The sequence below is a fragment of the Cetorhinus maximus genome, chromosome 7 (genome assembly GCF_964194155.1).
Source record: "Cetorhinus maximus chromosome 7, sCetMax3.hap1.1, whole genome shotgun sequence".
In the NCBI taxonomy this organism is placed as follows: domain Eukaryota; kingdom Metazoa; phylum Chordata; class Chondrichthyes; order Lamniformes; family Cetorhinidae; genus Cetorhinus; species Cetorhinus maximus.
The window spans coordinates 133,066,663-133,094,115 of NC_135885.1; the positions used below are offsets into that span (position 1 = coordinate 133,066,663).

Consider the following 27,453-nt stretch of genomic DNA (forward strand, 5'->3'; position numbering starts at 1 on the left):
TTAAGTTGGATTGTGAGCGGAGGATACAGGTTTAAAATTGAAAGTCTGGAACAAAGCTAGACATTGCAAGAACATTTGCTCTGCAGAATATTAACTGAGTGAGTTTGGATTAGGTGGGAATTTAAAATGTTAAAAATCTGAAACATGTAAGTAACCCACATTGATCTTCAGGTTTTAACAGAGATAGGATGAGGGGTGGGGAATCAGCCTGATCCCAGGAGGTAAATTAGTAATTGAAATATTTAGGAGCCTGTGAGCCTTCACTTTAACAGACTTTCTACCTTTAACCATTTTTGATAGGGTTTTCCAAGCTTCGGAAGCCTAGCAGCCAAAAGGAGGCAACAAGAGGCAGATCTGCAAGGTAAAGTGCCTTCATAGCACTGCTTGTGGGCCAAGACAAACATGAATATTTCTCTGACCCAACAAAACAAGCTAATCTATAAATCTCACTGCCTGCTATCTCCACAATTTTCTTCTGACATCTCCGCATTCACTGACACACCATGATCTCCGACTCTCCCTCTGATACCCACAACTCTACCTCTGATCTCCGACTCTTCCACAGATCTCTTGCCAACTATCCAACTCTCCCTTCGATCTCTGACTGTCCCTCTGATCTTGCCCTGACCCACATCTGTCCCTCCGATCCTCCCATCTCTCTTTCCATCTCTGCTCCTGATCACCACACAATCACCCCCAACTTTCTAAACAATGCCGGATTCACCTCTCCCTCACAACCCTAATGCCCAAAACTAAGCGCCTGAGCTGTTGCCTTCCCTGCAACATTCTTTGCCCAGCAGAGTGCCAAAGCTGCCAATCATGCCAACTTTTGGGCAGGGAACCTATCAAAAAGAAAAACATCACTTTGCATGATTGAAACTCCATGGTGTCCAGGGAAATTCAAACTATAACCCTTCCCCTCTGACTCAGAAATCCTGCCACAGTAAATATTGGGACCTTTGTCTCAGTTAATAATGCTCTGTAAGGCAGAATACTGTAGATTAATGAACCACCACAATGTCTGAAGCACATATCCCTCAAAATTTGGGAGTGCACATTCTTGGGTGCCCGGGAATGAAGGGGAGTCACTGTGCTAGAATGCCACGGTCTGAGCTGCCTTTAATATTGGGTACCAGGCCTCATTGTAACAGAACTGGTGTGTTACTGCCGCCAACAGCAAAGGTTAGAGAGAAATAGTGAGAAACGGGGCTGTTGCTAGCCTCACAGTGCACCTCAGAGAAGTGAGTCCGAGAGTTGGAACAAAGATGGGGGCATGAGACTATGCAGCACCAGGGTTCAGGGGTCAAACATAAGAACATAGGAGCAGGAGTAGGCCATTTGGCTCCTCAAGCCTGTTCCATCATTCAATAAGATCATGGCTGATCTGCCCCAGGCCTCAACTCCTCTTTCGTGCCAGCTCCTCATAGCCCTCAACTCCCCAATATTTCAAAAATCTATCTACCTCCTCTTTAAATACTTTCAGTGATCTAGCCTCCCCAACTCTCTGGGGTAGAGAACTCCAGACATTCACTACCCTCTGAGAGAAGAAATTCCTTCGCATCTTACTTTAAAATGAGTGTCCCCTTATTCTGTAACTATGTCCCGTAGTTCGAGGTTCCCCCACTAGTGGAAACATCTTCTCAATATCTACCCTGTCAAGCCCCCTCAGAATCTTGTATGTTTCAATAAGATTACCCCTCATTCTTCTAAACTCTAATGAATAAAGGCCTAACCTTGATAAGTCAACCCCTACATCCCAGGAATCAGTCTAGTGAATCTCATTTAAACTGCCTCCAATGCCAGTGTATCCTTTTTTAAATACGGGACCAAAACTGTACACAGTACTCCAGGTGCGGCCTCACCGACACCCTGTACAGTTGTAACAAGACTTCTCTATTTTTAAACTCCAACCTCCTAGCAATACAGGCCAAAATTCCATTTGCCTTCTTAATTACCTGCTGCGCCTGCATGCCAATTTTTTGTGTTTCATGCACAAGAACACCCAGATCCCTATGTCTGCACTTTTTTGGAGTCTCTCTCTATTTAAATAATAGTCTGCTTTTTTATTTTTCCTACCAAAGTGCATGACCTCACACTTTTCTACATTAAACTCCATCTGCCAAGGTTTCACCCACTCACTCAACCTATCTATACCCCCTTACAGATTCCCTATGTCATCATCACAACATGCTCTCCCACTTATTTTTGTATCATCAGCAAATTTGGATACATTACATTCAGTCCCCTCCTCCAAGTCATTAATATAGATAGTAATAATTGAGGCCCTAGGACTGATCCTTGTGGCGCTCCACTAGTTACGCCTTTGCAAGCCTGAAAAAGACCCATTAATCCTGACTTCCTGTCTTCTGTGTGTTAACCAATCCTCAATCCATACTAATATACTACCAACAATACTGTGGGCTCCTAGCTTGTACAATAACCTTTTATGTGGCACCTTATCAAATTCCTTCTGGAAAGCCAAATACATTACAACTACCGATTCCCCTTTATCAACTCTGCTTGTTATATCCTCAAAGAGGTCTAGCAAATTTGTCAAACATGATTTCCCTTTCACAAAACCATGTTGACTCTCTTTGATTGCGTTAAGCTTTTCTACCTGCTATTTCTTCCTTAATTATGGACTCTAGTATTTTCCCAATGACAGATGTTAGGCTGACTAGCCTAGAGTTTCCTGCTTTTTGTCTCCAGCCCTTCTTGAACAGGGGTGCCACATTAACGGTTTTCCAATCCACTGGACACTCCTGGAATCCAGTGAGTTCTGGAATATTTCCACCAATGCCTCCATTATCTCTGCAGCCACTTCCTTTAAAATCCTTGGATGCAGGTCACCAGGTCCTGGCGACTTGTCTGCCTTTAATCCAAATAGTTTCTCAAATACTTTGTCCCTCATGATAGAGACTGTTACAAGACCTTTTCTCCCATTAGCTTCTTGTTTATCTGATATCTTTGGGATGTTTTTGTGTCTTCCACCATGAAGATCGATGCAAAATATTGGTTTAAATTATCTGCCATTTCCCTGTTCCCCATTATCAATTCTCCAATCGCATCCTCCAAGGGTCCTACACTCACTTTAGCTACTTTCTTTCTTTTTAGATACCCGTAGAAGCTCTTGCTGTTTGTTTTTATATTTCTTGCCAATTTACTTGCATAATCAATTTTCTCCCTCTTTATTAGCTCCTGGTTCCTAAAAAATTCACAATCCTCTGGCCTACCACTAGTTTTCACCGCTTTGTATGCCTTAGCTTTTGATTGGATACTCTCCTTGACCACCTTTGTTAACCATGGGTGGTTCATCCTTCTCATTGAGTCCTTTTTGACTGGGATAAATTTTTGCTGAGCATTATGAAATATCTGCTTAAATGTCTGCCACTGCTCATCCACTGACCTTCCCCTTTGTCTATTTTCCCAGCCCACTTTAGACAACTCTTTCTTTATACCTCTGTAATTGCCTTCATTTAAGTTGAGGACACTGGTTTGAGACACAAGTTGCTCACCCTCAAACTGAATTTGAAATTCTACCATGTTGTGATCGCTACCCCCTAGAGGATCCTTAGCTATGATACCTCTTATTAATCCTACCTCATTACACATTACGAAATCTAGGGCTGTGGATTAGTCTGTAGGTTAGGGAGGCTGTCTGTAGTGAAGGATGTTGGCGATGGAATCATGGAGCTTGTCCTGCAGTCGTGTTGGTCAAGGTTGGGATCAGTAGCCCTGTCAGGATCAGGGTGCCTGACGGTGCGGGACTTGTGGGGTCTGGGAATGTGGAGGTCAGAGGGCGGGGCTGTGAGGGCAATTAGAGAATAGGGAATTGAGCAGGTGGGTTTCATGAGGTCCAGAGAGGAAAGTGGTTAAATGGGGTTGAAGGAGCGTTCCTGCTTCTCCCTGTTCCACATTCCAGTAAGTTATTTACATAGAATTTACAGCACAGAGACAGGCAATTCAGCCTAACTGCTCCATCCTGTTGCTTATGCTGCACACAAACCTAATTCTACTCCTCTGCACCTAACCCTATCAGAATTCCCTTCTCCCTTGTGTTTATCTGCTTTGTTGTGGGTGATCCCTAGGCTTGGTTGCCCTGAATGCAGCCCGCACTGAGCCAGATAGCGAGAGAATTCTCACCTCTCCAGAAGCAAAAATTCCTTTCCTTGATTTCCTCCATGTGCACCTCGATGGAATTGCCAGAATGTTAACGTGTGCTGCTCTCTACATAACATTGCTGTAAAAGGGAGCAAAGAGGCCATTACAAAACTGTTGAAGGATTGAAGAGGTTTTTCATGGAATGTCTGAAACATCAGCAGCCAAGGAGTTCAGGAAATGCCTTCTCAATTGAAAGGGACGTCATCATTCATCTCACCAGGGGACTTTTCAATTCAAAAATTGAATAAAAATTTAAGACATTACCATCTTTCTCAGAATGCTGAAAGCAACTAATTAACCCTTAGACTGCTGGAAAGCAACGAATAAACCATAAGACTGCCGGGAGGTCCTTGAGAATGACCATCTCCCATTGCTTTTTGATAGTTTCTATTTTACAAATTGTGAAGTTGGATTCAAACTCTCGATTTATAGCAATAAAGTTATTCACCTGCCAGCAGTAACTTTATTAATATGATATAAGTATAATTACAAATATAAAAATACTATGTTATAAAATATTTGTCAATGTTTTACCTCTGTTTGTCTGCCATTTATGTCCTCACCTGATTATATCTTAATTTTTAGGATGCTGTACCTTTGAGTCCACTTCAGTAAAATTAGGTCATTTTTCTTTATCTCTGTTTCATTTTCCTCTTGACTCCTTCCATATATTTTAAGAGTTTAACAAATAAACTTTCACCTGAAGTTTCCAGAGGAGGTTCTTTTCCAATTTTCGGTGTAAAAAGCTGTTCCTGCCATCCCTCTGGGGTTCCTGCGGAGCAGCCGCCCTTAATGGGAACACTGAAGACCACCATAAGAGAGGTCAGTTTAAAAAGATGCTGATGGGTTCTGGAGGCCCACTATTGGCCTGCTTTTGACCCCCTTTCCCGCCACCTCCCCCCAAGATTAATGCCCTTGTAACCCTCGTCCTACTCGCCCCCCAACTGGCTGGCTCTCTGCAGAAGCTGACTAATTTTCCAAGCCCTTTAGCCCTTGGAAACATTTAAATGAGGCCTGATCCATTTAGAATGCTTGGCTTGGCAAGCACCAGTGGTGGGAACAGCACCATTATTACCTTGTCATGAATACACAGATTATGTCAAAAATGTTTTTAATCTACTGGCTAGAAATGTGAATTGAACTTTTAACAACTTCTAAAAGCACAGATACTAAGGTAGTTTGAGATCACAGCTCAAGGTGGCTACCCCAATTTGCATTACTGTACGTTCCACACTCCAATCCATTGGAATGGAGACATGTCTGCCAAACCCGCCAAAGTCAGTAAACTCCTGGGAAATGCAAAGAATCCACATTTCCTGTCCCATTGGCAAGGCATTAAGGCAATCAGCTGAAGTATTCAACTGTTGGAGATGAACCATTAAGTCTAAGGGATTCAGCGCTACCATCTCCAGAAGGACAACCAAATCAACTGTGTACATCTTTAAATCGGAAGCATCAGAACCATCGAAAGAAAGTTGCAAGACCACTGAACTCAGCCTGAAGTCAGCTGAGTCACCAAACTACAGACTGTATATTCCTTTTATTTTTCAGGAACTTTAATTTGATCAACCTGTCCTGCCTCATTCTGTAATCTATATGTGTGTGTACGTGTGTTGTGTGCATGTGTTTTGTGTGCGTGTGTGTTGTGTGCGTGTGTTTTGTGTGTGTGTGTGTGTGTGTGTGTGTATGTGTGTGATTGTGAAAGTCAGAGCTTATTTCTTATTTTACTTAGATTGGTTTAAGTAAAATAAAGCTAACCTCTTTCGATAAACTCAAGAAAACCTATCCAATTGATTATTTTATGATTACAACGTGTAAATAGTTAAGTACTCACAAAATTGGCAAGTGTATCCTTTCCAAACAAAAAATCTGTTGCGGTCAAACGAGGAAAGGGGAAAGAGGGGAACCATTTGACCCCCACCCACCTGATCGTAACAACGTCCATTGTGGGTCTGAACAAAAAATCCCCCTTCCGACCCTCCAACTGCCCCCCGTCACATATTGGCTTCTTAGCAAGCAATGAGAAAAATGTTCTTTCCGCATTGGGATTGGATGTTGTCAGCACCAACCAATAAGATCAGTTGGAGCAAGGAACTTCAACCTCTTACCTTCACTGACCCTTGCAAAAAAAAACTTGAGGCAGAAAACTTAATATGGGGTGTGATTTTTTTTCTTGTTCCGCTCAATATCGTGTCTGATGTGTGTGGAAACCATTATCATATTTAAGAGTCTTTAAATCAAATTACTGAAAAATCGACAAAGACAATGCTTCTCTTTGCATGAAATGAATTTTAAACTCTCTCCCTGTATGGACATTCCCCACTGAATTAAGTTGAGAGAAATTAGGCGAACCCAAATGTGCACAGAGGGCTGCTGAAGTTTAACTAGTTAAAAACCTTCAGCTTCTGGAGCACTCGTAAACTTTTCACTGCTTCTCCAGTTAGACCACTTAGCATTTAGGGGCATGGGCTTATAGGATTTTCTGGTGGAGAATAGGAAGAATCTTTGTCGTCACTCACAGATTGGCCCATCTAAGTTCTAATAAGGAACACCTCTGGCTTGGTCAGTCATCAAAATCAAGCCTATTGTTCCTTGATTACTCCACCAACCAATATACGTGGTGCGCCATCTGAAAAATTGCCACAACAGCCACTGTAACACAATAACAGAAATGTGTATAAAGAGGAACAATAAATATTGGACATTGCAATTCGGCACATGAATTGAATGAACAATTTCTATGGAAGGCAATCCATGCATTTTAGAAAGAAATGAAACCCTATTTCATTTTGGGGTTGGTAAGATTTCTCTTCTTGTGGATAGAGCCAATACTGTAATTCGGAATGCTAAGGACATTGATTTTTTTTTGAAAAATATACTTTATTCATAAAATATCTGGAAGAACATTACAAAACATTTCTAAAATCACAAAAAGTGCAATTAGACTCAACTTATACACATGGATCACGAGGTGCTTCAATACAATCAATGAGTATTACAGTCATCTCAATATGGTCATTACAGACAGTCAGACAATGGTATTGGAGTTATCAGCATACATCATGTTGCACTCTGAGGTGCTTCAATACAATTATAATACAATTAGTATTCAATGCATACATTCATTGTGAGCTGTACAGCCCGAGGGGTCTATACAATTCCCAGCCCCTCAGTGCGCTGTGGCAGAAAGGTCTTAGACAGCAACCTTTCCCCATTGCGCCTTTGCGGCGGCTGCCCCAAGCTTTAGTGCGTCCCTCAGCTCGTAGTTCTGGACCTTGGAATGTGTCATTCTGCAACACTCGGTCGGGAACAACTCTGCGCTGGATGACCAACAAGTTTCTGGCAGACCAAAGAGCATCTTTCACCAAGTTGATGATCCTCCAGCTGCAGTTGATGTTTGTCTCAGTGTGTGTCCCTGGGAACAGCCCGTAGAGCACAGAGTCCTGTGTCACAGAACTGCTCGGGTTGAACCTCGACAGAAACCATTGCATCTCTCTCCAGACCTTCTTTGCAAAGGCACAATCCACCAGGAGGTGAACAATGGTCTCGTCACTACCACAGCCACCTCGAGGGCAACATGTAGAGGGGGTGAGAATCCTGGCGTACTGGAAGGATCTGACGGGGAGGGCCTTTCTCACCACCAGCCAAGCTACACCTTGGTGCTTGTTGGAAAGTTCTGGCTATGAGGCATTCTGCCAAATGGCTTTGACAGTCTGCTCGGGGAACCATCTGACAGAATCCACCATCTCCTTTTCCCGCAGGGCTTCTAAGACGTTACGTGCCGACCACTGCCTGATGGACTTGTGGTCAAAGGTGTTTCTCTGCATAAATTTTTCCCCGAGGGACAGGTGGTACAGCACGGTCCAACTACTTGGAGCGTTCCGCGGCAGCGTGGCCAGACCCATCCTTCGCAACACCGGGGACAGGTAGAACCTCAGCACGTAGTGACACTTAGTGTTTGCATGCCGAGGGTCTACACACAGTTTGATGCAGCCGCACACAAAGGTGGCCATCAGGATGAGGGTGATGTTGGGCACATTTTTTCCCCCCTTATCTAGAGGCTTGTACATCGCGTCTCTGCGGACATGATCCATTTTCGACCTCCAGATAAAGCGAAAGATGGCTCAGGTGATCGCCACCACGTAGGAGTGTGGAATGGGCCAGTACAGCAACAGCGAGAATGCCTCACACCTGATGACCAGGTTCTTACCTGCAATGGAGAGGGAGCGTTGCTCCCACATGCCCAGTTTTCTTTGCACCATAGACAATCGCTCCTTCCAGTTTCTAACGCATGCCCCAGTCCCTCCGAACCATATCCCCAGCACCTTCAGGCCGTCAGCCCTGACAGTGAAGGGGACAAAGGATCAGTCAGCCCAGTTCCCAAAGAACATGGACTCGCTCTTCCCACGATTTACCTTGGCTCCCGAGGCCAGTTCGAAATGGTCGCAGATGTGGATCAGTCTGCGCACCGACAGCGGATCCGAGCAGAAGACGGCGACATCGTCCATGTACAGGGAGGCTGCTAAGGACATTGACGCTTTTAATGAAATTGCATTCGCCAGCATTAGAAAGATTAAAGTTTCAATGTCATTTAGTTGATCCCAAGACCATCGCTGCTACCTTACCATGACTGCAGCTATTATCAGTGACACTTTTTTACAATAGTCCATGATTAATATCTATATTTATATATTTAAAATAGGGTTTCATTTCTTTCTAAAATGCATGGATTGCCTTCCATAGAAACTGTTCATTCAATTCATGTGCTGAATTGCAAAGTCCAATATTTATTGTTCGTCTTTGTACGCATTTTTGTTGTTGTGTTACCTCTCTCCTAAGTTTAACTGCGAAGAAGATGCACAAACAGGTTTTTAGGAATCTATGGTTAAATTGCTTCATATCGCAAATCACCCAGTGTCCAGGTTTCTTCTCGGTGAAGTGAATCTGCATAAGCCAGTGCTCAGCTGCTATTCAAGCGGTGTCACTTTCCCATTGCACCTGGATCAGCCAGTTCTCATACTGCTACAATAAAAAATAATTCAGCACATTTAGCCTTACAGACGAATGGAAATGAACTGAAATGAAAGCCAAAGGCAACAATGCCTCAACGTTCAGAGCACAAAATGCTACCAATGATTTGTGAAAGGAAGACAAAACATGCATAATTTAAGCAATTGTAATCAAACAGATCTGCACAATGAGATACCGTTAACACATGCTAAATATAGTCTGGGTGCTCTTCTCTTTCAAGAGAAAAATAATTCAAATCATTTCATTGTTCCACTTGCTTTCATGGTGCAGAGGTTGGCTATTGGGCCGCCCCAAAGTACAAGGGCTATCACTGAATATACAAGCCTCGGGTGCAATTGTATGAGTGACCTTCTCCCCCTCCAAGCTACTTCATCATAATAACAGCACAGATGAAATTTTCAGTTATTTTTGTTTTAATTAAAATTCGTATTTCTAAGTATTTACTATCCACTAATATTTTTTGACAATATATTTACAAGATTTTTCATTGCCTTTGCTTGAGAGTACCTTACATAGAAACATAGGAAGATTTATGGCACAGGAGGAGGCATTGTGTCGGCGCTGGTCAAAAAAAGAGTTTTCCCGTCTAATCCCACTTTCAGCACTCGGTCCGTAGCCCCGCAGGTTATGACACCTCAAGCGCATATCAAGTGTTTTTCAAATGCAATGAGGGTTTCTGCCTCTACTGCCATATCAGGCAGTGAGGTCCAGACCCCCACCACACTTGAGGTGAAAAAAGTACCTCTCAACACCCCTCTAATTTTCCCACCAATTACTTTAAATCTATGCCGGCTAGTCGTTAGCCTCTTTGATAAGGAAAATAGGGCCTTCCTATCCACTCTATCTAGGCACCTCATGATTTTATAAACCTCAACTAAATCACTCCATAGTTTCCTCTGTTCCAGAGAAAACAACCCCAGCCTGTCCAATCTTTCCTCATAACTAAAATTCTCCATCCCTGGCAGCATCCTTGTGAATCTCTTCTGTGTCCTCTCTAGTGTGATCACATCCCCACTGTAATGCAGCGACCAGAACTATACACAGTGCTCTAGTTGTGGTCCAACTAGTGTGTTATATAGTTCTAGTATAACTTCCTTGGTTTTATGTTTTAGGCCTTGGCCAATGAAGGAAAGTATCCCATCTGCCTTCTTAACCACCTTATCTCTCTATCCTACTGCATTCAGCGATGTGTAGACATGCGCTCCAAGGTCCCTCTGTTCCTCTACTCTTTTCAGAAATGTATTATTTATTGTGTATTTCCTTGCTTTGTTTGCCTTTCCCAAATGCAATACCTCACACATCTCCAGATTGAATTCCTTTGTCACATTTCTGTCCACCTCACCAGTCCATTGATATCTTCCTGCAGTCTAGAACTTTCTTCCTCACTATCAAATACATGGCCAACTATTGTACCACCTGCAAACCCCTTAATCATGCCCCTTATATTTAAGTATAAACCATTGATATGTACCACAAACAGCAAAGTACCCAGTACTGAGCTCTGCAGAACCCCACTGGAAACAGCCTTCCAGTCACAAAAACACCCATCAGCCATAATCCTTTGCTTCTTGCCATTGAGCCAATTTTGGATGCAACATGCCACTTTTCCTTGGATCCCATTAGCTGGTAATTTACTGATCAGTCTGCCACGTGGGACCTTGTCAAAAGCGTTGCTAAGATCCATGTAGACCACATCAAATAAGTCATCCTCATTGACTATCCTTGGTCCTTCCTCAAAAGATTCAATCAAGCTAGTCAGACAGAACCTTCCTTGACTAACCTTGAGTAATCCATACCACTTTAAGTGGTGATTTATCCCAACTGTCAGAATATTTTCCAATAATTTGTCCACCACCGAGGTTAGGCTAACTGGCCTGTAATAGCCCGGACCAACCCTTCCTCCATTTTTAAACAACACTACAACATTAGCAATCCTCCAATCCTTCACCATCATGCCTGTAGACAGAGAGGATTGCAAAGTGATGGTCAGAACCTCTGCAATGTCTTCCCTTGCTTCCCTTCACAGCCAAGGGTACATTTCATCTGGGCGTGGTGATTTATCTACTTTCAAAAATGCTAAGCACTTTAATATTTCCTCCCTCGCTCTGTTTACCCCATTCAATAAATCATGTTCCTCTTCTGTAACAGCTTCTTTCTTAGGCAGTCCCTTGAGATTGAGAATGTCTTCTTCTACTCCAGATCTATGTCTCCTAAGATGACTAACAAGTCTGATGCATGATCTGCAGATTGTACCAGGTAGGGTAGTGGGGAAGATAGTGTTGGAAGGAGCGGGTAGATGAGTTGCTTGTGGTGGTGGTGGTGGTGGTGGGGGGGGGGGGGGGGGGGGGGGGGTTGTGGCGGCGCGGGGGGTGGAGGGGGGGGGAGGGGGAGGGGGGGCGGGTGTGGGGGGTTGGAGGGAGGTGGTGGAGGGATTGTGTGCTCCTTCCACTGCCTGGACTTGGCCTCTGCATGTTTGGGTCAAAGCCTCTCGAGTTGCTTGGCACCCCCTAAATGTTCCCTCTCCATTTTGGGCAGCTGTGTAGGCTGGAGATCTGAGAATGTCCCCCAAGCATTTTCTCTGACTTCCTGGGAGTCTCTTGCCTCGATAAAGTTCCTTATTCCATGTATTACATACCACTTCCCATATCTTGAGAGTCTCCTCTTGACAAGCGCAGACATAGATGATGAAATCCACCACCAACTCCAATGTGCTAGCTTAGCCTTCGGCTGACTGAGATAAAGAGCATTCATGGAAAGGGACCTCAAACCCAGGTCATGGTTTACCAGGCAGCAGTGATCCCTGCGCTCTCATATGTTTTGGAGACTTGAAAAATCTACAACAAGCACCTCAAAGCATTGGAGAAATATGACTAAAGCTGTTGCTGAAAAACCCTTCAAATTCATTGGTGGGAAAGGCAGTCTACTTTCAACATCCTCTTCCAAGCCAACATTTCCAGCAATGAGGCACTAACCCATCCAAAACTAGCGTCACTGGGTGGGTAACATTGTTCACATGCCTGGCACATCCTTCTCTCCACCGATTGTCCAAAGGTTGCTATTCATGGCTCTCCACTCATCTCTATCTCCAGCAGACTTCCCATGATGGCATGATATCACACTGGGGCAAGTAGAAGAGAAGAACTACCTGAGCTGCTACAAGGACTGAACCCACCCCGTCATTAAGCACCACAATCTAACCAAGTGAGATAACCGGCCCCTCAGGCCTCACATCAGGCTTCCTTCTTTGCCTTATCCCACCCTGTACGCTCTGCGCAGGTGGCCGGGGTCAAGGTTTGTGAATCCCCCGTTTTTTCATTGTGAGAATATCTTTGCTCTGAACCCTTATTATCTGTTCTTACTTTCAAGTAGCTGTTTCCAGTCCACTTTTGTCAAAACACATCTCAGTTTAGTAAAGTTGCCCCATGCCCAAACTGGGAATGCACAAGAGGCCAGGATTAGGGGAGCACAGAAACTTTGGAGGGTTTGGGGCCAGAGGAGATTACAGAAATAGAGAGGACTGAGGCCACGGAGAGATTTGAAAACAAGGATGAGAAATTTTAAAATCAATACATTGCTTGATTGGGAGCCAATGTTGGTCAGTGAGAACAGGGGTGATAGGGGAACGGGATGCTGCAAGTTAAGACAAGGACAGCAGGTGACCTCAAGTTTATGGAGGGTAGAATGTAGGAGACCAGCCAGGAATGCACTGGAATAGTCAAGTCTAGAGTAACAAATGCGAGTGGGCTCTTTCCACTTAGATTAGGAGAAATAAACACAAGAGGACATGGCTTTAGGGTGAAAGGGGAAAGGTTTAGGGGGAACATTAGGGGTAACTTCTTCACTCAGAGAGTGGTGAGAGTGTGGAATGAGCTACCATCTGACGTGGTAAATGCAGGCTCACTCTTACGTTTTAAGAATAAATTAGATAGATACATGGATGGGAGAGGTCTGGAGGGTTATGGACTAGGTGCAGGTCAATGGGACTAGCGGAATAATATTTCGGCACAGACTAGAAGGGCCAAATGGCCTGTTTTCTGTGCTGTAGTGTTCTATGGTTCTATGGTTCTAACAAAGGCATTGGCGAGGTTTCAGCAGCAGATGAGCTGAGACAGGAACAAAGTCCCAAGGAACACTCATTTTCCCGCGGCGTGAAGTACATCAAAAACAGGAGGGGGGATCTTCTATTGATGAGTCTCTGATCCTTTACATTGCCTTAGGTTTTGCAGGATTTTCCTGCAAAGGCACAGTCCTAGAGCTACACCATCCATATGGAGCGACGTAAGTTATGTGACAGGAAAGGAACTAACATATTTCCCAAATGGATTGCTGTAGCTTTTAATTTCTAACTAATCTTCAAGGTATCTACAAGTAATAGGGAACTGTATCAGCAACCAGAAGGTGACAAACTCTACTTCGGACCTGTGCCTACCGCAGTAACTTTAATTTCCTGCCCTTCCCTAGCTCCTGACAGGGGCAGGGCTGTACCAACAGTGTCACTGGGAAATCTTGGTTGTTCTGGATTTGGAAAGGAACAATGCACTTTGACTGGGGTTCCCTGTCCAATGACAGGACAGAGAGGTCGAGCAGGGAAAAAAAAATCGATGCTTGTATGTTAAAGTCATCCCGAAGTCATATCTACATTCAACAGGCACTGTGACATAAATAAATCCTGCAAACTTCTCTTTACTGCAGTAGGAAAGAAAGGAGATTTAGTGACATCCTATCTTGACCAACATTTCTGAATCTTATAATTGTACAACATTGCTGGCTAGTGCTATGTGAAGGTGCCTGAAGTCATTAACATATAGAGTGGAACGTGTAGTCACCTTCACAGCTATCACTGATTGATATCTATCATGACTGACATTCTAAAAGATCCTGAAACTCTTGACTTATGTTGAAAATCTGATGTTCACACACGGCCACTTTTCCAGTGAACCTCTTGCTTATTTAAAAAAAACTGGAGAGAAAGTAATTTAAAAAATCAATTATCTTCAACTCTACTTCCTACATAAGCAAATATCAATAAGATCAAAATTCTATTATCCAAGGACTGCCTGTTTAAAGAAACTCATTTGGAACTGTCTGATTAAGCTCACCAATGGGAAATAGTCAGAAATGAGGTCAGTTATATTGAGGGCCTGTGCAAATTACTCCGCACTCTTTGAAATACATGGTTGAAGCAAGCATCGCACATCCTCTAAAATCATGTTGCTGCTCTGTTTTTTTTATCGGTGATGCTTTTTAACTAGGACATTTTGGCTTTCCTCTGACAATTTTTGTGCTAGAACTGAGACAGGTCTCCAGGTTATTGAACCACATCAGGAACGTTCCTTCCATGGCCAACAAGCCTTGGAGTGAGTCTTGAACCCAGAGTGTTTGACTCAGAGGGAGGGACACTACCTGCTGTACCACAAAGGCTTCCTAGGTGACACTTAAGCTACAGTGAATGAAACTGTAGAGTGCAGTGTTTTACTGGTCAGCAGTACTTATTGTGGGTTATATCTAGAAACTGCTGTAAGCAGTTATGAATGAGATTCTGCTGCACTAATCTTTCAGTCTGCAACACTTGCTTCCTCAATTTCCTCATTATTGTCCTTCTCCTCTGCTACCACTGCTTTGGAAATCGTCTTTCCATTCTGTTGCATGAAGATTCATCTTTGAATTGTGAAGTTATGGAACATGCAGTGGGGTCTGATTATTTTAGGAGCCTTTGTAAGAAAGCACCCCACCTAAATGTTCCAACAACATGGACCTGCTTTAGCACAATAATCTGGCGGGCATCACCTACTATTAGCTTGAATAGATCTGAATCACTATAGAATAACTTTCACGTCGTGTATTTCATTTTATGGGGATCCACTTGTGTCCTTATTAATAGGAACAGGCTGAAATTGTGGTGGTCACTTTAGGAGGTAATCTGTTTCTTTGTAAATAATTGCATTAGAAGGGTGTAAAGATTGATTCCAGTTCTATTCTTCACCGCCTAGCTTTCTGGAATATAAAAATTGAGAGGTATGCCAAGCATCCTCACCATATTGAAACAGTCACAACTGAGCTGGGCTTGTCATGTAGCCAGAATGCCTGACACTCGCTTACCAAAGGGAATCTTCTATGGGGAGCTTGAGTCTGGGGTGTGCTGTCATGGTGGTCAAAGGGATCATTACAGGGACACTCAGGAGGCTTTGCTTCGGAGTTTTGATTTCAGCCCCAAGCCCTGGGAAAAGTTGTCCCAGGATTGCTGCAGCTGGTGCAATCAAATAAAAAAGTGCCTACCCTCTTTCAAAAGCAAGCGCATATCAGAGGCAGAGAGAAAAGGCAAGGAGAGGAAATCCCAAGACAGCAGCTCATCCAAAAGTCTGTCGTCTGTGGTACACTGCCCTATTTGCAGCAGAACCTTCTAGACGCAGATCGGCCTTAAGTGTTCAGGGCGAGTGCACGAGTATTAGGCGCTCTATGCAAACCTTCAGCCTTGCACAACCACACCCACCCCCCACCCCCGCCACCTCTCAAATACACACACACAGCTAACTTTGTAAAGTGAATATTGTGCAGGTGAATAAAGGTTCTGCATTTATAATTACGGAGCTATTTTACATGAAAAAGGAGAAGACTATGATACTAATTATACATTCTCATTGTTGTACACTTTTCACAGGATATATACTAGAAGAAATGCAGATTATAGTGTGCAATAGGGCTCACCTGGTATAATACTGTGTTCCTGCAACAGTTACTAGATGATTTTATGTGTAACTTAAACAATCAATCAATTATAATCATTACGACAGAGCAGGTTAGAGTAAATTTTGTTATTTAATATTATTTACTGGTTTGCAGTTTTGGAATAGTCTTGTAGATGCGCAAATTATTTCAGTATATGTGGATGTAAATCAGTAGATCCAGGCCTTTCATTCCCATTTTTGAAGCCTGTTTGCTTAGTTTCATTAATAGTTCATTCAGTTTTTTGCCACCTCTCCCCACCCATATTTTGCTACTCTAGGTGGCCACCTAGCTTGCCCAGCAGTTGCACCATCCCATGGCAGTCACCTATGTACCCACCAGAACCCTACTAAACACCTCAGATGGTGAACAAGGTCCTCTTCGCCTCAAAGGATGAACAAAAAGTGAGAGGCGTAAACATAATTTCTTGGATGTTATTTCACCCCTATTTGCTGTCCTCTCATGAACTCATCTTCCCTGTTTAAATCATGGAGTACAATAGTTGCTCCCTTCCATGGCATTTTGCTCACTGCAAATTCTTTTGCCGATCAGTCAACAATACTGGTTGGAAAGTGCAACAAACAATGTGAAAATGCAAAAGTGGCACCCTCCACACAATGGAAACACATACAGGGATTAAAATGCAACCAAAGATTGATGCGCCCTCCAAAAAGACGCAAGTTTTGATTTAACCTTGGGAATGGTTGGCTTTAGGAATCCGATTTTGACAGGCCGCTCTAGTGAATTAGCCTATTGGCCAAATTGTGTATCAGAGTGCAGTTTCCCCAAACAACATGAATTTTGAGACTTCATTATCATAACTCCTTTTACAGAAGGAAGATAGTGTTGACGACCCTTTGACTCCCTTGTTTAGACAATGGGACTTTGCAGTTTTGGGACTTTGATTTCTATGTGTTGTTCTTTCCTGACCTCCTTGTTTTGATCAACACTATAAAGGGGCTCTCTTGCTCCCTCTTGTCGATTCTGACAATGATTCCAGCCTAAAATGTTCATCTATTTATTTTTTATATCAGTTGCTGACCAGCAATGCATTTCAAACATTTTGTGGTAAATTTAGACTGCATGGCTTCATTGGAAATTAAACTGGAGAGAGAGATATAAGCCAGGCTGCCAATTCATTATCAACCATTTTACAGTTAAGAACACATGACATTGGAGCAGGAATAGGCCATTTGACCCTTCGCCCCCTCAAGTCTGCTCCACCATACAATAAAATCACAGCCAATCTTCTATCTCAATTTTCCTGCACAATTCCCATATTCCTTAATTCCCTTAGTGCCAAAGATCAAATGACCTTTGTTTTGAATATGCTCAGACTGAGCAATCACAGCTCTCTGCCATGGAGAATTCCAATGACTCACAACCCTTTACATGAAGAAATTTCTCCTCATGTCAGTCCTAAGTGACCGACCACTTAGTCTGAGACTTTGACCCTTAGCTCTAGACTCGTCAGCCAAGTGAAATATCCTCCCAGTATCTAAACTGGCAACGTCACACTGTTCTAAACTCGACCACCTCTACCTTGTCTACTGAATTTCGCCTCATAGGACAATCCCCTCATTCCAGGAATCAGCCGAGTGAACATACATTATGCCCTTTCTGAGGCAAGTATAACCTTCCTTAGGTCAGGGGACCAAAACTGTACATATTGCCAGTGTGGTCTCATCAAGGCCCTGTATCAGTGCTTCCCAAAGGTTTTCACGGTGTGACCCCATTTTAATGCCTCGTGAGACGCTGGGATGGGGGGTGGCGGGTGTGGAGGGGTGGGGGGGGTGGCAACTAGCCTCAGTTGCTGAGTGCAGGGGTGACGGGATGAGGGCGAAGGGGGCATAGGTCCATGTCTGGTGGTTTTAGTTCCTGAGCAGGGTTGGAGGGGAGCCCTAGCTACAGCTGCCGAGCAGGGGGCTGGGGAAAGGAGTTCACAGTGCTACAAATTGTTTAGACTGCAGGAGTTTTTAAAAGTAAAACAAACACCTACCTTTCCACCTTGTGCTACCTTTGAAGAACCTATTTACTTTAGCAGAGAAGTCAGTGGCTAGGCGGCCTAGACTTAAAGTGATTGGTGGGAGTGTTAGCGAGGCGATGAGGAAAATATTTTCACCCAGAGGGTTGTGGGGGTCTGGAACTCACTGCCTGAAAGGGTAGTAGAGGCAGAAACCTTCAACTCATGTAAAAAGTGTCTGGATATGCACCTCAAGTGCCGTAACCTGCAGGGCTACGTACAGACCAAATGCTGGAAAGTGGGATTAGGCTGGATAGCTCGTTTTTCAGCCAGTGTGAACACGATGGGCCAAGTGGCCTCTTTCTGTGCCGTAAACTTTCTGTGATTCTCTGATTCTTTCTACAGGCTCTTTTTGCAGCGGCAATCAGGCCTCAAAGCTCTGTTCATTAGGCCACGCTCAGCAATAGAGAAAACTGCAAGGTTTAAAGGGGTGTCTCAGGTGTACGCACTCAGACCGAGCTCCATAGCAATCATTGCTGCCTCGGAGCCCGTGACCCCAAAATCTCGTCTCGCAACCCCATTGGTGGTTTGCGACCCTGAGCTTGGGAAGCCCTGCCCTATATAATTGAAGTAATACTTCTTTACACTTATACTCCCAATCCCTTTCGTAATCAAAGCTAACCATTTGCTTTCCTAATTGCTTACAGCGTCTGCATATTAATTTCCTGTGCTTCATTGGCAGGGAAACCCATTTCCCTCTAAATAACAACATTTCCAGGCCTCACATCATTTAGAAAATATTCTGCTTTTCTATTTTCCCTTCCAAAGTTGATAGCTTTGCCCTTCTCCATATTATATTCTATCTACAAGGTCCTTGCCCACTCATGTAAACTGGCCATGTCTGCTGTAGGTTCACAAGGACACCGTGGTCCACTCCTCCATCACCCCCTACTCCTCAACCCCCACCTACAGCACCTCCCCATGCCCACGCAGAAGATGCAACACCTGCCCCTTCACTTCCTCTCTCCTCACCGTCCAAGGGCCCATATACTCCTTTCAAGTGAAGCAGCATTTCACTTGCATTTTCCCTAACTTAGTCTACTGCATTCGTTGCTCCCAATTCGGTCTCTTCTACATTGGAGAGACCAAACGTAAACTGGGCGACCGCTTTGCAGAACACCTGTGGTCTGTCCACAAGAAAGACCCAAACCTCCCTGTCGCTTGCCATTTTAACACTCCACCCTGCTCTCTTGCCCACATGTCTGTCCTTGGCTTGCTGCATTGTTCCAGCGAACTGGAGGAACAGCATCTCATCTTCCGACTAGGCATTTTACAGCCTTCCGGAATGAATATTGAATTCAACAACTTAAGATCTTGAACTCCCTCCTCCATCCCCACCCCCTTTCCGTTTCTTCTCCCTCCCTTTTGTTTTTTCCAATAATTTATATAGATTTTTCTTTTCCCACCTATTTCCATTATTTTTAAATCTATACCTTTAATGCCCTGTCAGTCTTTCCACCCCACCCCCACTAGAGCTGTACCTTGAGTGTCCTGCCATCCATTCTTAATTAGCACATTCGTTTAGATAATATCACCACCTTCAACACCTCTTTGTTCCTTTGTCTGTGACATCTTTTGATTATCTGCTCCTATCACTGTTTGCTTGTCCCTACAACCACCACCCCCCAACTTCTCTCCCCCCACCCCTCCACCTTAAACCAGCTTATATTTCACCCCTCTCCTAATATTACTCAGTTCTGTTGAAGGGTCATGAGGACTCGAAACGTCAACTCTTTTCTTCTCCGCTGATACTGCCAGACCTGCTGAGTTTTTCCAGGTAATTCTGTTTTTGTTTTGGATTTCCAGCATCCGCAGTAGTTTTTTGTTAAGATCTACTCCTTTCTGTTTTTATTCCTGATTTCCAGCATTAGTAAATGTATTTATTTTTAATCTCTCTTCACATGTCAAGGGCAGAATCGTGCTAGATTTGCAGTAAGTGCGGTAGCGGGTGGGTAAAACAGCATTTTACCCACCGGCTGCGATGGTGGGTTTTCACGCCGTATCGTCCCAAACCCGCCACGTTAATTATGCCTTCCCGGGAAACACGCTGTTTCCATGTCAGGCGGGCTCTCATTCGCCCGCCCGCCATCACCTCAACGCTTCATCGCGTCGGGTGCCATATTTAAAGTCGGGCTGCGCGGACACCTCTCAATGCTTTCCAGCCCAGGACTGCTGCAGGGAAGATGACCATGAAAGACAAGAAGATTTCAGTCCCCAGGTTTAGTGGCGCATCACTGGAATGCCTTTTGGACACCGTGGAGGCCCACCGCGATGTCCTCCACTCCCACTCTGGCCACAGGATGGGCAGCGGCATGACCAACCAGACTTGGGAGACGGTGGCAGCGGTGGTCAACGCCAACGCCCTTCAAAAGAGGACAGCCACCCAGTGCCACAAAAAGATGAATGATCTCCTACATTCCACCAGGGTAAAGTCACTCTTCTTAACTCTCTCAACTCACACACTCACAAACCCATCACACATCCACAGGGCCCTCACTGACTGCCGGTTCAAGGGACATCACCATTCACTCTCTCACACTCACAGTCATTGTCCTCACCCAGCCCATGGGTCCACTCACCACCCACACATGTCAGGCATACTTATCACATGGTCTGGCAAGTGTCCCGTTTAATTCTCTACATCTCTATCCATGCAGGACAAGCTGGCACACAACAAAAGGGAGAGGTCACAGATCGATGGAGGAATGCCTGGAATCAAGGTCCTCATGGACTTTGAAACAGAGCCATTCAGCTGGCCAGTGAGGATCTGGACTGGTCCTGTGCTGATTGTGAGGTCGGTGGTGCTCCACCAAGTGAGGGTCCAGCGGTGCAACATCCATCAGACAACCATACCATGAGTGATGTGTCCTGTTTCACATGCCACTATCTTGCACTAATTATCTCCCCTTGCCTCTGCAGGTAAATCTGGGAAACAGCCGATGGAGTCCGTGACCCAGGGCCTCCAATCAAGCCCCAAAGAAACCTCTGAAGAGGAATCTGGAGGCACCCTCCCTGAAGTCCCATCACAGCGCTCACCCACACCCTCCACCAGCACAGAGACACACATCTTGGTGGGACATAGCTTTAGAATAGCCCCAGGGTCACAAACTGGTGAGCGTATCGCACTGTCTGATCCACAGCAGGCAGAGGCAGGGACTTTCCTGGTGACCAGCACTCAGAAGATTGCTGGAGGCCAGAAATTTGCTGAGTCTGGGTCCGATGACGAGCCTTTGGACTCAGTCATGTCACAGTTGCTGGAGCTGCAAAGGCAAGCTCGGGAACATCAGGAAGGGATGTCCGCTGCACTCCTCAGATTGCAAGGTGAAATGGAGGAGTCTGTCCGTCTTCAGGCTGAGGTGATAGCGCCGGCATGTCAATGCACCGAGGTCAACACTGGTAGGATGGTGGCCGCCATGGAGACCTTGATCCAGGACATCACTCCTGCACTGCTGCGCGGGCTGAACTCCATCACTGACGCTATAGTTGACCTCCAACAGTACGTACGCAAGAGGGGTGCCGGGCGGCTCGATCTCACTCCAGCTAACCCTTCTCCTCATGGAGTCAGCCCTCGAGCACCCATAGGGAGGAGGATCAATAGGTGCGCACCATGGAGCCACCCACCCAGGTGACTCTGGAAGTGACCGGCCCATCCGAATTCCCTCTTCCTGTGACCTCAGCAGCTGCAGCTCCACAGGTCGAGGAGGGTGCCACTGCCACACAGCAGGACCCCGAAAGCAGGCCGGGGCCCACCAAGGTCACGGCCCTCCAGAGGATGCCCGCCAAGGTCATCACAGACAGGGCATTGCAGTCAGCAGGCTGCCTCCACCTCTGCTGTGGATGTCCTGGAACACCAAGACATAGCGATAGTGTAAGGAAAGTTAAAAACAATTAGTTTTACAGCCTGAGCATGGGTTTTAATCACTTGTACATAATGTTCACTATTGTCAATAAACTCCTAAGAATGTCTCCCTGCCTATGGCTCCTTGGTCTGATGAGCATGTTCATGTCACTCTGATGTGAAACCTTTCTGCACAAGATAACGGCAGGTGTCTCAGTCCAGGGCCTTTTCCCTGTGCTGTGTGCAGCCTTCAGGCCAAAGTGATGGTCCAGCCTCACACTCCCTGGACGCATTACTGCTGTCTGCACCTCGATGGTGCTTGTCATTGCTGCCAGAATGTCGTGGGCAGGCTTCACAGAGTTCCATCATTCTCTCTGTGTGCTCTCAGCACCTTTAACGTGTGGCTGGCCCCCATCTCATTAGCATCTGTGACCAGTGACGCTGTGCTCCTAAAGGGGGTCAGGTGCTGAAGGAGGACAAAGGATCAAATGCTTCTAAAGTTTCATGGTTGCATCTCTATGATATGACCCTGATCACAGAGCACAAAGGAGCTGTCCTTGGCCATACAGGAGTCAGACATTCAGAGGGGCAATGTGAAGATCTATGGAGTGTCCTGACTGCGTGTCATCATCATTTTCCTGCAATCGAGTGACTATTAGAACCTCCACTGCATCTCCATGACAGGAGCATTCTCACAGATTGTATTCACGCTGCCATAAGCCAGACTGGAGTCAAACATCCTTAGATGCAATGTGAAGATCTGTGGTGTCTCTTCACTGCATGTCATCATCATCCTTGACAAATCTAGCAGCTATGAAGCCCTCCTGAGCGCATTTGCCTTGTCTAGCCTGTGCGAGGGCCTCATCTCCAACATCGTCATCTTTGAGGACCTCCTTATAGTCATCCCATCAGCGCCCTCCTTATCGGAGAAGACCTCCAGCTTCTCCATCTCCTCCTCAGCCAGCTCCTCTCCCCGTTGCAGCGCCAGCTTGTAAAGGTCATGGCAGATGATGACGATGTGTGACACCTTCTGTGGGCTATATTGCAGGGCTCCACCAGACCAGACCAGGCACTGGGACCCCATCTTCAGTATCCCGATGGTCTGATCCACCAAGATGCGAGTTGCAGGATGAGCCTCATTATCGCGTCGCTCTGCTGCAGTCTGAGGCCACCTCACGGGTGTCATCAGCCATGGCCTCTGCGCGTAGATCTTTTCCCCGAGGAGCCATCCCTGCAGCCTCTGTGGACCCTGGAAGACTTCAGGGACCTGTGACCAACTGAGAATGTTGGAGTTGTGCACACTTCCTGGAAACCATGTGCACACTTACGGGATGCATTTCTGGTGCTCGCACACCAGCTGCACATTCAGTGAATGGAACACCTTGCATTAATGTAGTCCACCATGTGTTGCGACAGAGATCTGAGTGCCACATGGTTGCAGCTGATTGCACCCTGCACCTGTGGGAAACCCGAGATCTGGGTGAACCCAATCGCTCTTGCATCCTGGCTGTCCTGGTCTCAGGCGAAATGCACAAAGTTGTGTGCCCTCGCAAATATAGCACCTGTGACCTCCTGGTCACTTGTGGAAGCATTTGCGGGTGGAGGTTTGTGAGATCCCACATAGGTCACCTGTGGAGCCCTGAAAGGAGCCACTGGCATAGAAATTGATCGCCGCTGTCACTTTCACGGCCACTGGTAATGGATGCCCTCCATGTCCGTGTAGCGCCAAATCCTGCAGCAGGTGGAAGATATGACTAGACATGCACAGTCTTCAGTGACACTGGTTCTCAGTCATCTGCAGGAATGAAAGGCGGTGTCCATAACTCGCTGTGGCTCTTCAGCAGGGTATGCAGGACCCCCAGCCACCCCTTCTTCCTGAGGCTGCTGCTCCTGTCTCTCCACAGCCAGGAACCTTAGTCACTCTCTCCTCCGTCGTCTTCGCTCTCTGTACGCCATCAGGCATTCAACTAGTTCACTAGGCTCCATGATCCCGATGTACTCCTCCTACAGGATGAATGAGAGAGCCACATGGATTAGCATGGATGCACTAAGAACCTGTCCTGGTTAAGTCTGAAGACCCCTTGACACTTCCTGGAGAGTGCTGACCACCAGTTGGATGACTAGAGGTTAGTGCGCTGCGTGGCTGCCTGAAACCCCACCTACCTCCGCCCCACTCCAGCTGACTGATTGGCAGCAGACTTGCCCATTGGACTGCATGCTGTGCACTCAGCTCAGGCGCAGGCATTCTCCTAACCCACACTGCAAGGCTGCACTGTTAGCTTGAACCATGGGGGGAGACTGGCCTAAACCAGGATGATGACATTGCAAGGGGCTGTGAGCACCTCCACCAGTGACTGCGCCATGGCCAGCTTTAGCAAGGAGATTGTACAATGGGTGCAGTTGTCCAAATGTTCTGCAGTCCACTAAAACACTCATGACTTTGCAGTCTGTGCCAGGGCGGGGATGTGAAAAGCTTTGGAGCACTTGGTGGCACTTTGATGCCTCTGTGTTGCTTGAGTGGGCAGATAAGCTAGAAGCCCGACTCCAGTCATATCAATGTGGCTTCACCTGAACTGTCTCAGTTACAGAGGAATGGTCACTGTATACAGGTTTCCCTAATGCGTGACTGCTTCCGTCACCCACCCTGCCCCCACCCTGAATGCTTTTGTGCCATATTTCAATGGCAGGGCTGCCCTTGACCCCCCCTTAATGCTCCTCAGCCTTGAAGTCTAGCAGGCGACCCTGGTGAATACTGCACATTGTTGCTCTGTACTCACCTCCGAATTCCCCTCAAAGTGCAGGCCACCAAGTGCACGCCTTTTGCGTGCTGTTGTGAAACACGTCGGCATGCTTTCCCGCCAATGTGGACGGCCAATCCAGCGGTGGTGGCGGGGGATGATTCTGGCGGGCTGGCCTAATAATGATATGCAGACGTATTACAACGAGGTCCTCGATGTCCAGTGGAGGGCGTTGTAAAACCGCTCGTGCCATATTGTCCACTCATGCTACTGAACACGCCAGTTGCTGGCGGGCATGGAGAATCCTATCCCAAGTCTTTGTTTAACTGGAATAAACTGCACTAGGCAATTATAAGGTAAACTTAAAACACAATCTGTTACTGCAGTAATTATATTGCATCTGCATCTCAAATGTTCCATCGTGCATCACTGCCAGGCACAGTACTGATGCTTCACTTCGGCATTTTTGGCTTAGATATTACTTACATGTTAGGAGCGCATTTGGCTTTGAATCAGTGAATTGAATCCTGGAGGCTCATTTATGAAAAAGTGCAGATCACATTCTTTACAAATGAGAATAAATTGAACCATCAAGACCTCTACTGCCACCCTTCAATAAAATTGCTAATGAAGCCTATATATAAGTCGATGGACAAAGAACTTCAAGTGATGGTTATACATATTGTTGGTTGTGTTCCAGTCAGTCAAAAAAAACCCCACAAGAACTATGTGCTATAATTAGGCCTCTTAATCCTTAGGAGCTGGTTAACCTTTGACACATGGCCCCAAGTGATTTGAAAGGCTAAATTAACGTTTTGAAAGATCTAGAAGACATCTGCAGATTTTTTGACTTTGCCACCTGTTAATGTTAATGCCTCAGAGTATCCTCCACAGTCTCTTTGCTCATTATCTTGATGTACACACTGCTTGGACATTGAAGGAACATTGACTCCCACAGTTGTGGTCCTGATGTTCTATTTTAAAGAGAAGAACCGGTATATAAATCTAACCAGTTTGGGTGGGGTGGGGGAAGGAGGGATTAATTGTAAAGAAATAACTTGCCTTTATATTTTCTTTGTCACATCTTCAGAAACATGTTTGACATACAATGAGATATTCTGAAGTGCTGTTACAGTTGCATAGCCATACGCAACTGCCATTTTGTACACAAGAACTCCAAAACACTGTGGAGCAGTTCATTGATTTTTGATGCTTTTGCTAGAGTGAGGAACGCGAGCTAGAATACTGAAGTACTAAACTTTCTGCCCTTTTCAGAAAGTGTCATGGAATCTTCAACATCCAACTTGACTCGCTTTCCTTGCTTTGTGATAATCATGTCACCTACAGGCTGCAGGTTATCAGATATCTCATTTATTTCCCCCAACATAGGAGGCGGTGGCTTGGTGGTATTGTCACTGGACGGGTAATCCAGAGACCCAGGGTAATGCTCTGGGGGCCTGGGTTTGGATCCCACCACAGCAAAGGGTGGAATATGAATTCAAAAAAAAAAAAATCTGGAATTAAAAGTCTAATGATGACCACGAAACCAGTGTCGATTGTTGTAAAAACAAATCTGGTTCACTACTGTCCTTTAGGGAAGGAGATCTGCCCTCCTTACCTGGCCTGGCTTACACGTGACTCCAGGCCCAGAGCAATGTGGTTGACTCTTTAATGCCCTCTGATGGGCAATTAATTCTGGCCGAGCCAGCGACGCTAACCTCCCATGAACTAATGGAAAAAAGAAGAGGAGGACAAAAGTTAAAAGGCTGCACTATTTTTAATGGCAGTGAGATGATGTCCCATTGTAGACGTGAACAGAAAGAAAATGCTAAATGAAGGTACAGCAACGAACTCAATTCTTAAAATGGTTTGCTTGTATTCCTTAATAGCAGCAAAATTGTCATTGTGCTAGGGAAAATGGAGTGGTAAATGATTACAATGACAGATTTAGCAGCCAGCAGTGAAGCAACGACGCTCGCTGCTGACCTCGAAGGAAGTTGGCCGCACTAGCGATCTCTGTGGAGCAGTTTTCTCCTTTCCTGACAGCAGTTTAATTCTGGCACCAAATTAAGGCAATGTCTTGGCTTGGAGCAGCAGTGATGTCATCAAGCAGGTAAGGAGACAATCGCATTGACGTATTCACACAAAAAAAAGGGAATTAAAAATACTTATTCATTGTTTGATTTTAATTTAAATTTCCAGATAGCAAAATAAATGATTATGATTAGATTAAGATAGAAGCTAAAATAATGATAATGGAACTTTTAAAATAAATATATTACTTTAAAAAATGTGGAATTTTTGTATCATAATGGAGAGCTTTGCTATTCTATAAATATAAAATTATCTTCTCAGGGCCGACAGTAATTATGAAGATAGTATTCCATTAAAAACCCATTTACACCCCATTCGCAAGGTGCAAGTTTTTCAAGGGTTTTACAGTGGAACTGAGGCCTGAATTTTCACTCCTGGGATGGGAGTGCAGAGTTGGGACAACTCCCGCTCCGCAAACCCAACCTAGGAGAAAGTGCTCTGGGACGTTGGATTTTCGGTGTCAGAGCGTGATTGGGTTGTAGGGTGGGGGCTATAAACAGGAGGCTGCCGGGTGCAGAGGCTGGCTGGACAGAAGGCCTGCCTCGGTGAACTGATACTTTGTCTAAGCAATGAGAAAATAAAATAAAACAGCTCTCTAGCCCTCACGCCCCTTCACCTTTCCACATGCTCTGCATGCCCCATCCATGCTAACCCATAGCACATCATGACCCCCAACCTCCGTGGTCCCTCATGTCTTTCATGCAAACCTATGCCCTCCACCCATCCCCCATGGCTCTTCATATCCTCCATGCCAGCCTATGCCCCTGTACACAAACCCTATTGTCCTTTTATAGCTACTATGCCAACTTAGTGCCAACTCATGCCATGCACCCACCACCCTTTGC

General features: G+C 45.3%; 1 pseudogene; it reads left to right on the top strand.

Annotated features, from left to right (window-relative positions):
- LOC144682439 (large ribosomal subunit protein eL42-like) overlaps positions 1–27,453 on the top strand; it is a 132,474-nt pseudogene that overhangs the window by 47,242 nt on the left and 57,779 nt on the right.